The sequence below is a fragment of the Budorcas taxicolor genome, chromosome 5 (genome assembly GCF_023091745.1).
Source record: "Budorcas taxicolor isolate Tak-1 chromosome 5, Takin1.1, whole genome shotgun sequence".
Taxonomy (NCBI): domain Eukaryota; kingdom Metazoa; phylum Chordata; class Mammalia; order Artiodactyla; family Bovidae; genus Budorcas; species Budorcas taxicolor.
In genome coordinates, this window is record NC_068914.1 from 131,751,861 (window position 1) to 131,763,815 (window position 11,955).

Sequence of the window (11,955 nt, forward strand, 5' to 3'; positions counted from 1 at the left end):
TCAAGAAAATTAAGACCATACTCATTTAATATATTTTTCCTATGTATGGTCAATGGGCATAAAGTTTCAGGATCCCCTGGAGAAGGAAATGGCAACTCTCTCCAGTATTCTTGCCTGGAAAATTCCATGGTTGGAGGAGCCTGGTGGGCTACAGTTTGTGGTATCACAGAGTCAGTTAAGACTGAGAACGCACACAAACAAGATTGGTAAATTCTAGCAATCTGCTGTACAATGTTGAATAACCTGTAGTCAAAAATTATGTATTGCACACTTAAAATTTAAGATGGCAGATGTATTCATAACACAATAAATGGAATTTTGAGAAAAGAGAAGGATAATGATTGTGCCAAGAAGAGGAAATGTTAGGTTGTCTTTGGGTTACTCTGAAGGAGTTAAAAATAAACTGCTCTCAAAGCAAATATTCACACTCATCCTTCCTTTAAAGATGAGTGTGAAGTATATTGCTGCCAAAGAATAATTCATTTGTATTTATAGTGAAAGAACGTGTCTTTGTAGTGCCTCTTGTTTTGTGATTCTGTATGTGAGCAAACTCAACACACAGAGAAGTCCTTTAATTCATTGATTTGCTGGCATTTATTGCATTCCACAAGCCAGGCCTTGTGCGACACTTCAGGAATGCCAAAGCAAGATGGCCAAGACACAGAACTTAGTGTTCTGATGGGGAGATAGGCAGACCTCAGTAGAGCGCAGTTTGTGCTTTGATAGAAATGCATGTGCTGGGGTAAGAACAAGGAGAGAAGAACAAGGGAGAAGTATTTAGACTAGAGTGAGTTTTTGTTGGCTAAGATGACTCGTGCAATACTGTTTAAGTGTAAGAATCTCTTCTAGGCTGAGGGAATAGTACTGGAGAGGTCACAGAAGAATGAAACAGCTTCCCAATGAGAAACTGGGAAACTAGAAGTAGTTCACTATAATTTGAGCATATGACATGGGTGGGTTTGTGATAAAAGATGATAAGAGAGGGGATCATATGGGCCAGATAACAGCACATAAAGCTGTTAGGGGCCAGACCTTGTGGACATTATGAAGAGCATAAGACTCACCCCATTCTTTCAACAAATCATTACTGCATAACTACTGGGTCCCAGGTACTTCACCAGGCCCTGGAAATAGATGGAAGGTGGTGGAAAGTGCCCAATTTCCAAGTATAGTGAATACGATTTGCTGACAGGTCAAATGAGGGGTGTGAGAGAAGAAGGAAGACAAAAGTGGTAGAAGGGTCTTTGGCCTCTGACCATTAGCATTCTTTAATGCTGGTGAATCTCACCGTCACATGGGTAGGAATGAAGCCACACCAACGTCTGAATCTAGAGGTCAGTCAGTCTCTGGTGATGGAAGAGTCCCAACTCTGCAGAAAGTGCCCTGCTCTTAGTATTTCTGGGAGTCCTCATGAGTGTCTTACATGTGCCCATGTAAGTGAAAGTCGTGGCTGCGACTTACAGTGAATGCCGTTGCTGGAGACCCACAGACTTACTTCTCTCTCTGGAGCTACAGCTAAGACTTTCTTACCGGTTTTTTAACACATGGATTTTTTTTTTTTTTTTGAGTTGTAAATTCTATATGTCTTTGTGTATGTGTATGCTGTTGTTTAGTTGCTCAGTCCAACTCTTGGTGACCTAGGTACTGAAGCCCACTGGGCTCCTCTGTCCACGGGATTATGCAGACAAGAGTACTGGAGTGGGCTGCCATTTCCTGCTCTAGGGCATCTTCCCGACCCAGGGATTGAACCTGCATCTTCTGCATTGGCAGGCAGATTCCTTACTGCTGGGCTACCAGGAAAGCTGGGACATAAATATAACAATATAAAATTGTATTGTATATAAAATTTTATCTTCTTTTGTTTCTATCTTTACAGTATAAAGTCCTTAAACTTTCTGTTAGAAGTTATTTAAAATTACTTTCAAGGGACAGACCATACTTTATTTAGCAATTCCTTATTGCTGGACACTTTTATGTAAGGTAATAATCCCCAATAACATTGTGTATAAATTTGTAATGATGTAGGCAATAGTTTCTGGAATAGATTTCTATAAATGAAATTACCCAATTAAAATGCATCTTCGTTTGAATCCAAATTAAGATTCAGTGCTTTATCTGGGAAGGTTGGCCACATTACCATTCATGTATAAGTTATCTCTTGCCACACAATAAATTACCTTAAAACTTAGCAGCTTAAATGAACAGACATTTCAATTTCACAGTTTCTGAGGCTCAGAGAGGGATTTAAATGTGTAGTTCTAGCTACAGTTTTCTCATGAGGTTTCAGTCAAGTTCTCAACTGGGACCACGATTATCTCAGGGCCTGACCGAGCTAGAGAATCCACTTGTAATGTGGCTCATCCACCTGGCTGTTGGCAGGCCTCTGTTCCTTGCTGGCTGGTTGTGTGTCCAAAGGCCTCGCTCAGCTCCTAGCCGCATGGGCCCCTCCACAGGGCAGCTCACAGTATAGCAGCTGCATTCCCAGAGCAAGTGATTCAAGACAGAGTGAAAAACAGTACCATCAAGGGCATCCCAGGTGACACCAGGGGTAAAGAACCCACCTGCCAATGCGGGAGACTTAAGGGAGACATAAGAGAGGCTGGTTCGATTCCTGGGTTGGGACCCTATGGACTGTGTCCCAGCAAGCTCCTCTGTCCATGGGATTCTCCAGGCAAGAATATTGGAGTCAGTTGCCATGCCCTCCTCTGGGGATCTTCCCACCCAGGGACCACACCCGCATCCCTTATGTCTCCTGCATTGGCAGGCAGGTTCTTTACCATTAGCGCCACCTAGGAAGCCCGAATACTCTGTCCATGGATTTCTCCAGGCAAGAATACTGGGGTGGGTTGCCATTTCCTTCTCCAGGGGATCTTCCCGACCCAGGGATCGAACCCAGGTCTCTTGCATTGCAGGCAGCTTCTTTACCAATTGAGATCCCAGGGAAGCCCAAACACTAGATTGATAACCCCAAACAGACAATAGATCTGGTAGAATTTTTTTACAGCCCATGAGAGAGTCCTACATGGTCACCAAATCATAGGTTTTCCAGGAAGATGTGACAACAGTACCTGTGGGGGAGAAATTTCAACTTGGCCAGACTCTTTGCTGGGATGTAACCCAAGATGCTGAAGGACTGATGTTGAAGCTGAAGCTCCAATACTTTGGCCACCTGATGCAAAGAGCTGACCCATTGGAAAAGCCCCTGATGCTGGGAAAGATTGAGGGCAGGAGGAGAAGAGAGCGACAGAGGATGAAATTGTTGGATGGCAAAACTGACTCAATGGACATGAGTTTGAGCAAGCTCCAGGAGATGGTAAAGGACAGGGAAGCCTGGCGGGCTGCACTCCATGGGGTCACAAAGTGTCGGACACGACTGAGCGACTGAACAACAACAACCCAAGATACACATCTGTCAAGCAGAAGTAGTAAGTAATAAACAGAGTTTAAAATCCTGACCAACAAGACTTCCACTGCCACAAAATTGCTCATGGTTTGGTGTTTGAGACCTTATATTTCTTTAGATTTGAGCTGGCATGTAACACCTGGAATGAACAGATGAATTTTTCAATCTATATCAAGACAAATGTTTTTTTAAAACATGCATATATTAATGCTAAGGAAACGATCTCAAAAAGCAGGTTGGAAAGGAGCTGTAGAAAATAAACTTGAAAACGTTCATGAAACAAGTAAAAGAAGCATTCATCTGTAAAGAAATGTTACTGTGGAAGCTCAGATTATTTAGTGGACTTGAAGGACTTCCTGGATCCTTATCTGTTAAGCATTTTAGGAGAAGGAAAAACGGGTGCCTTAGAACACCTGATCTCAGAACCAGTCAGGCCTCCAGCTATTAGAGACTTTGAACTCTATGGGAGGAAGAAGTCGATAAGAGTGAGGCCAGAGGGTGGGGGAGTTGCCTGTGGTATTGAAAACATCTGATCAGAACTGTCTGCTAGACAATGTATCAGCTTTTTACAGGCAAACAAAACCATGGTTCTGTGACTTGTTTGGAGGAAAACAGGTAAAGTGTAACTGCCAAGGGAGCCATCTACTGTTACTGAGGATGCCAAGGCAGGGGCACGAGAAGGGTCGGAAAGACACCAAGATTTTATATTCCATTAAGCTATGGACCCAACCCCTCAAAGACTAGATTTAAGGCAAGAATGACAACAGCAACCAAAGAAAATCCTGAACAGATAATGTTTCTGGAACAATACTGTGCAATGTGGTGAATGAAAAATTCCCACCACTTTTTTGATGTTAATAGAGAATGACCGCTTTTTAGAAGGACAGTGGTAAAGAACCAGCTTGCCAGTGCAGGAGACCTAAGAGATGTGGATTCAATCCCTGGGTTGGGAAGATCCCCTGAAGGAGGGCGTGACAACTCACTCCAGTACTCCTGCATGGAGAATTCCGTGGACAGAGGAGCCTGGTGGGTAGAGTCCATGGAGTCACAAAGAATCAGACACAGCTGAGGCGACTTAGCACAGCACAGAAGGATGTATTTATAAGTGTAGTTATTAATAAGTATAGTTATTTTCGGAGAACTTGGTGCCAGGCAGACTGCTGAGTCTACATGTGTTATCTCATTTCAGGTTCTTGACAACCCTTCAGTTCAGTTCAGTCGCTCAGTCGTGTCCGACTCTTTGAGACCCCATGCACTGCAGCACTCCAGGCTTCCCTGTCCATCACCAACTCCCAAAACCTGCTCAAACTCATGTCCATTGAGTCAGTGATGCCATCCAACCATCTCATCCTCTGTTATCCCCTTCTCCGCCTGCCTTCAATCTTTCCCAGCATCAGGGTCTTTTCTAGTGAGTCAGTTCTTCCCATCAGGTGGCCAAAGTATTGGAGTTTCAGCTTCAGCATCAGTCCTTCCAACGAATATTCAGGACTGATCTCCTTTAGGATGGACTGGTTGGATCTCTTTGCAGTCCAAGGGACTCTCAAGAGTCTTCTCCAACACCACAGTTCAAAAGCATCAATTCTTAGGTGCTCAGCTTTCTTTATAGTCCAACTCTCACATCCATACATAAGTACTGGAAAAACCATAGCTTTGACTAGAGGGAATTTTGTCAGCAAAGTAATGTCTCTGCTTTTTAATATGCTGTCTAAGTTGGTCATAGCTTTCCTTCCAAGGAGCAAGTGTCTTTTAATTTCATGGCTGTGGTCACCATCTGCAGTGATTTTGGAGCCCAAGAAAATAGTCTGTCACTGTTTCCATTGTTTCCCCATCTATTAGCCATGAAGTGGTGGGACCAAATGATATGATCTTAGTTTTGTGAATGTTGAGTTTTAAGCCAGCTTTTTCACTCTCTTCTTTCACTTTCATCCAGAGGCTCTTCAGTTTCTCTTCACTTTCTGCCAGAAGGGTGGTGTCATCTGTGTATCTGAGGTTATTGATATTTCTCCTGGCAATCTTGATTCCAGCTTGTGCTTCATCCAACTCGGCATTTCACATGATGTACTCTGCATATAAGTTAAGTAAGTGGGGTGACTATATACAGCCTTGATATACTACTTTCTCAATTTGGAATCAGTCTGTTGTTCCATGTCCGGTTCTAACGTTGCTTCTTGACCTGCATACAGATTTCTCAGGAGGCAGGTCAGGTGGTCTGGTATGGTCATGACAACCCTAAAGTGTGAAGGTGAAGTCGCTCAGTCGTGTCCGACTCTTTGCGACCCCGTGGACTGTAGCCTATCAGGCTTCTCCATCCATGGGATTCTCCAGGCAGGAATACTGGAGTGGGTTGCCATTTCCTTCTCCAGGGGAATCTTCCTGACCCAGGGATCGAACCCAGGTCTCCTGCATTGGAGGCAGACGCTTTAACCTCTGAGCCACTAGGGAAGATCTTTGACAACCCTAACCCTTTTATTTATTATTATTATTATTTTTAACCTGTACCCCCAACTCTTAACATCGTCCCCAATGGTAGATAAGAAAACTGAGCCCCGTTTGGCTTTTTAAGGAACTTTAAGTGCTCTTCAAAACCCCAGTACCAGCAAGTGCTCAGGATGAGATTTGAATGCAGAATCTTTTTTTTTTTCTTCTTTCCTTTTTACTTTTTAAATTATGAAAGTATGATAACACATTTACAAAAGACTTGGAAAATAAGGAACAAAGTTACATATAGTTTCACTGTATATTAAAATTATTTTTTAAGTAGAGAAATTAAGATTTTTAGTTGGAGTTTCAATGTCAAACTCTCAATAATTAATGGACGGAATAGATGGGAGAATAGAAGGATATAGTAGACCTGAAAAGCACTATGAACCATTCCAACATAATTAAAATTTATATAATTTTCACACACCAGCAGGATACAAATTCTATTCAAGTTCCTGTAGACTATAAACCAGGAGACACTGGAGCGTATCCAAGGATGTAAAGCAAGGATCAAAAATGTCATGGTCTAAAGGTTGAATGTATAATCTTGAACTCTGGAATCTGGGCTCTGAACCCTTATGTGATGAGAACCCATTTTGAATGATTTAGTAGTTGAAGTCTGCCTTGATGGGGAGAGGGAAGCACAGAAAGGGCATCCAGGTCCAGAATAAACAGCATCTGGTGAGAGATGCTTTTGCAGTGTGCCTAGTCTTTTACACAAATGGAATTCTTGGCTGAGATTGTGGAGAACCTATGGAAACCATGAGATCTTAGGAGTGAGCAGTGCTGGTATCATCAGGTGCCCTCATAAACTACTTCCTGAAAGGGAGCTGGTAGAAAATTCCACTGTTCCCTTGGTCCAGGGGCCCTGCAGCTGGAAAAGGGTGGGAAGAAGATATCTTAAAAGGAGCCACATAGTGAGTAGAAACACAGGGTGGTCCCTTAATCAGAGGATAAAAAAGGGGAATCATCTGATCACCTGGATGATCAGATGATCTGCTCACCTTTGTCCCTGGATGTTGCCTTGAGCAGAAGACAGCTCCTAGTCCCAGGTTACAGGGACAAGGAGAAACAGGGCCCAACTTGGAGGTCCAGCCCCATTCCTGAAGGAGCCTGTGGTGGGAAAAAATGAGGCTGTAGAATGAGATGAGTCATCTACAGAGGACATCACAGAGTTGACCAGTGTCCTGATCACATGCACTGCTCCTGCCCAGTGTGGGCATGGGTCTGGCCAGCACAGTTCTTTTTAAGCATTTGGGAGTCTGTGACCCTGGAGGAAGCCAGAAGTATCAGAGTAGCCTAGTTAACATTCTGCCCATTTCTCCAACTGCCACGAAGTGATACAAAGATTTTTGCACTGGGTTGAAAGAAGACAGTGTCTCCTGTGCATGCCTTGTGCTCAATAGTCTCTGTGTTCAGATTTTCCCTTTATCACTTTTTAGTTGATTGACTTTGACAAATAGCTTAGCCTCTGTGAGTCTGAATTTTCTCATCTATCTCATAATGGCCACATCACCAGATCGTTTTGAAGATTAAGGAACAATGTATAAAAAGCATTTAGCGCAATGAATAACACATCATATAAGGGACCAATGAGTGGAATTAATGAAATAGTTATGTATTAGAGAAAAAAAAATGTTAGTTTATGAGTTGGTACAATATTTCGTATTTCATCAGAGGACAACTGAACTTTTTATTTTTTTAATGCCTTGAGAAGCTCTTTGGGTTTAAAAGGGGTGGAAGGCGATTTGGGGTGGAAAAGTGAAGCACATGGCGTGGATGAGCTGGGATTAGAGCAATTTTAAGATGTTTGCTATGCTGTGGGCTTCCCTGGTGGCTTACATGGTAAAGAATCTGCAATGTGGGCAACGCAGCTTCTATCCCTGGGTTGAAAAGATCCTCTGGAGAAGGGAATGGCAACCCACTCCAGTATTCTTGCCTGGAAAATTCCATGGACTGAAGAGCCTGTAGTCCACGGGGTCACAGAGTCGGACGTGACTGAGTGACTAAATACACACACAACTGAGTCACCATGCTATACACCTAAAACTAATGCAACACTGCAAACCAACTGTACTTCAGGGAAAACAATGAAGTAGAGACGAGTAGAAGTGGAAGAATCCCAGAAGTCTGCCGAGAAATACACAGGGATAATGGATATCCAGCTATACACAGTATGGGAGTATGAGAAAATTTTATTCAAATCTTGAAGTACAAGGACTTTGAGGATCTATAAACAAGTGTTTCTTCATTTGATCTTACCAAAAGGCCAAGCAGCAACAAGTGATACTTATATTACAATTATTATTAGTTTGATTCCAAACTTAGACATCTTGGTGAATGGCTGGCAAAAATAATGATGAGTCATGAAGGGCTCAGTTATCTTTGTTCTCATTAAAGCACATGTGTTTCAGTGAAGGAAGATAAAGGAGGCTGAATAGCAGCTTCCCAAAGATGTCCAAATCCTATCCCCCAGGACTTGTGAATGAGATACACGGTAAAAGGGGACTTGCATGTGAAATTCAGTTAAGGATTTTGAGATGAGGAGGCTATCCTCAACAACTTAGGAGAGTTCTTACAAGAAGAAGACAGGCGTGTCAAAGTCAGAGTGAGAAGATGTGAGAACAGAAGCAGAAGCCAGAGAGGAGAGAAGATCCTGCACTGGTGTCTTAGAAGACAGAGGAAGGGACCAGGAGCCAAGGAAAGCAAGCAGCCTCTAAAACCTGGAAAAGGCAAGAGTTCTCCCATAGAACCTTCAGAAGGACTGAAGACTTGTAGATGCCCTGACCTTAGCCCAGGGAAATGGATTTTGGACTTTTGACCTCTAGAACAGTAAGCCAATAAATTTTAGCGGTTTGAAGGCACTAAATTTAAAGTAATTTGTTACAGTGTGTGTGTGTGTGTTGGTCCCTCAGTTGTGACTGACTGTGACCCGACGGACTGTAGCCCACCAGGCTCCTCTGTCCATGGGATTGTTCAGGCAAGAATACTGGAGTGGGTTGACATTCCCTTCTCCAGGGGATTTTCCCAACCCAGGGATCAAATCTGGGTCACCTGTATTACAGGCAGATTTTTTGCCATCTGAGCCACCGGGGAAGCCAAATTTGCTTCAGTACCCATAGGAGACTAATACAGAGTATTGGGCAACAGTGGAAAAGCAGAGGACAGGGTGGTGTCTGTCCTGCGCCAAGTCCTCTGGGTCGGCCTCCGGGAAAGAGTTGTGGGTAGAAGATGAAGGAGCTGTCCTCATGAAGAGAATTTGATGGATGAGGGCAAAAGCAGTCATGCTTAGGGCTCTGGCTGAGAGAGTATGACACAGAGCAGGGCAAGTGAGGGCTAGCACTGCTCTTAGGCTAAGAGGGTGCTACTGGCAGACAGAGAGAAGCCTCAGAGTCCATGACTGGGGGGCAGGGAGTAAGGGCTGGAGGAGACCGTGCCAGGAGAACCAGCAGTGTCACTGATAGGGTACAACTTGTTTGAAGAAATTATAGACATTCCTGAAGACTGCTTGAAAGACTTGATGGACACTGATGGAAGGATGAGCTCTTAAAGGTGCAGGGAAAGCCAGACAGTTTGAATTATTACCATTTCTGTTACTTCATCTATATAGCCTGGAGAAACTTGGACAACATCAGTTTTAGGACTCCTGATGCTGCTGCTACTGCTGCTAAGTCGTTTCAGTCGTGTCCGACTCTGTGCGACCCCAGAGACGGCAGCCCACCAGGCTCCCCCGTCCCTGGGATTCTCCAGGCAAGAACACTGGAGTGGGTTGCCATTTCCTTCTCCAATGCATTAAAGTGAAAAGTGAAAGTAAAGTCGCTCAGTCGTGCCTGACTCTTAGCGACCCCATGGACTGCAGCCTACCAGGCTCCTTCGTCCACGGGATTTTCCAGGCAAGAGCAGTGGAGTGGGTTGCCATTGCCTTCTCCGAGGACTCCTGATACATATAGACCAACTAATTTCCAAGACTTATCTGTAGGGTTTCCAGGGATGAATGCAGGATTCTTGTAGCAGGCATTTTAAAGGTGGAATGCATTCAAAAACCGCAAAAATTAAAGTTCTTGACCACTAGGTGGCCCCATCCCCATGGGCTGGAGAATTTGTTTCGTGATCTCTAAAAACACAAGGGCTTGAAACACATCAAAATGATTTGCCTTTTCAGTAACCTGAGCCAGGAAGATCCTCTGGAGAAGGAAATGGAAACTCACTCCAATACTGTTGCCTGGAGAATCCCTCGGACAGAGGAGCCTGGCGGGCTACAGTCCACGGGGTCGCAAAGAGTCGGACACGACTTAAGACAGAGCACAAGCATGAACCTGGTTACTATAGACTCTGGCTACTTTTTCTTTCTTGTTTACAGAGTTATATAAATACAGGAGCTCCTTTTTTCACTCTCCTTTTTACTTACAAATGTCACCTGTACCATGAACTCGACTTTCTTGTCTATGAGATCAAATTGCTCTGTGTTACCCAGTAAGGTTGAGACGTGGACAAGAAAAGGGGAATGATATTGAAATTCATTTTTTGAGGATTTAACTGTCTCCTTTAGATGGGAGAACAGACTATACAAGGACTTAACTCAGTTTCTCACTATATGTGTTGTTGGCGGCACCATATTCATGAACCATTCATCTCTGCACCCAACAAATATTTGCTGAGGGTGTGTTCTGAGCAGAAACAATTTCCTAATCATTGCAGTGGGTTATATAACTTTTAAAAAGCCCACAGAGCTCCAAAAGAAAAAAACCTTAACATTCTATGGAGGAGAACGGAGAGGTAAATTGTGAAATATGACCTATAGGAATAAATGTAGAATAGGAAGTGTCATCTAGCTTCATGTATTTAGTCATCATGTCCATGCATTTATTTTCACATGCAGTGCCTTGCTGCTTCCTTTCCTTGCATTTATAATATTATCATACTAAGAAAATGTGTTTGAGGTCTAACAAAGGAAAAAATGAAATATTGAAGCAGTCATTTTAAATTCAACCTTCGCATCGTCAAACATAAAGAGGAATGACAAGCATCTATATAAGATTGATCTGAAATACACTTGAAAGTCCAGGAAATGGGGGAAATGGGGAAATTTACACTGTCCTCCTAAAGCTCAGATAAAAATATGTGTAAATAAATATTTGTAGCAGGATACTATTTTTAATAGTATCCCGGGTGGCTCAGAGGTTAAAGCGTCTGCCTGCAATGCGGGAGACCCGGGTTCGATCCCTGGGTTGGGAAGATCCCCTGGAGAAGGAAATGGCAACCCACTCCAGTATTCTTCCCTGGAAAATCCCATGGACAGAGGAGCCTGGTGGACTAGACTCCACGGGGTAGCAAAGAGTTGGACAAGACTGAGCGACTTCACTTCACTACTTTTAGTATATTGTTCGTATTGGAAAAATACCGATGTGTGATGTTGGGAAAGATTGAAGGCAGGAGGAGAAGGGGACAATAGAGGATGAGATGGTTAGATGGCATCACTGACTCAATGGACATGAGTTTGGGTAAACTCATGTCCGGGAGTTGGTGATGGACAGGGAGGCCTGGTGTGCTGCAGTTCATGGGGTCACAAAGAGTCGGACATGACTGAGCGACTGAACTGAACTGAACTGAACTGTTCTCTGTATAAGCTGATTGTCCTTACAGTCTTTGGGCAGAAGGTGTTTTGTCTCCTAAATTTATGTGCTGATATTTGAGATTACAATCTTCATTATTTTCTATTACTGTCCATCTATGAGAGGCCTGTCTTCTACTTTGTCTCCTTTTATTCCTGATCTCCATTTACTCTCTCCTTTACCGTTACACGTATTCTAATGTGTTTCATCTGTGTCCTCAGCTACGTATGCGTGTGTGAATGTAGCTTTGCTTTGCGTATCTATTTTAAATGTCTTATGTGAAAGAATTTGTTATTTCTTCACCTAGACAATTTTGTTCAGAATGGCTCTACCAGTAGAGAGAGGGGAGAAAAATCACCGGATAAACTTGAAGACTCTAAAAAGCAGAAAGATTGGATGGGGAATCGGGGAGTTGTTATGTATTTGTACAAATTTGCAAGTAGAAAATGAATAGGTTCT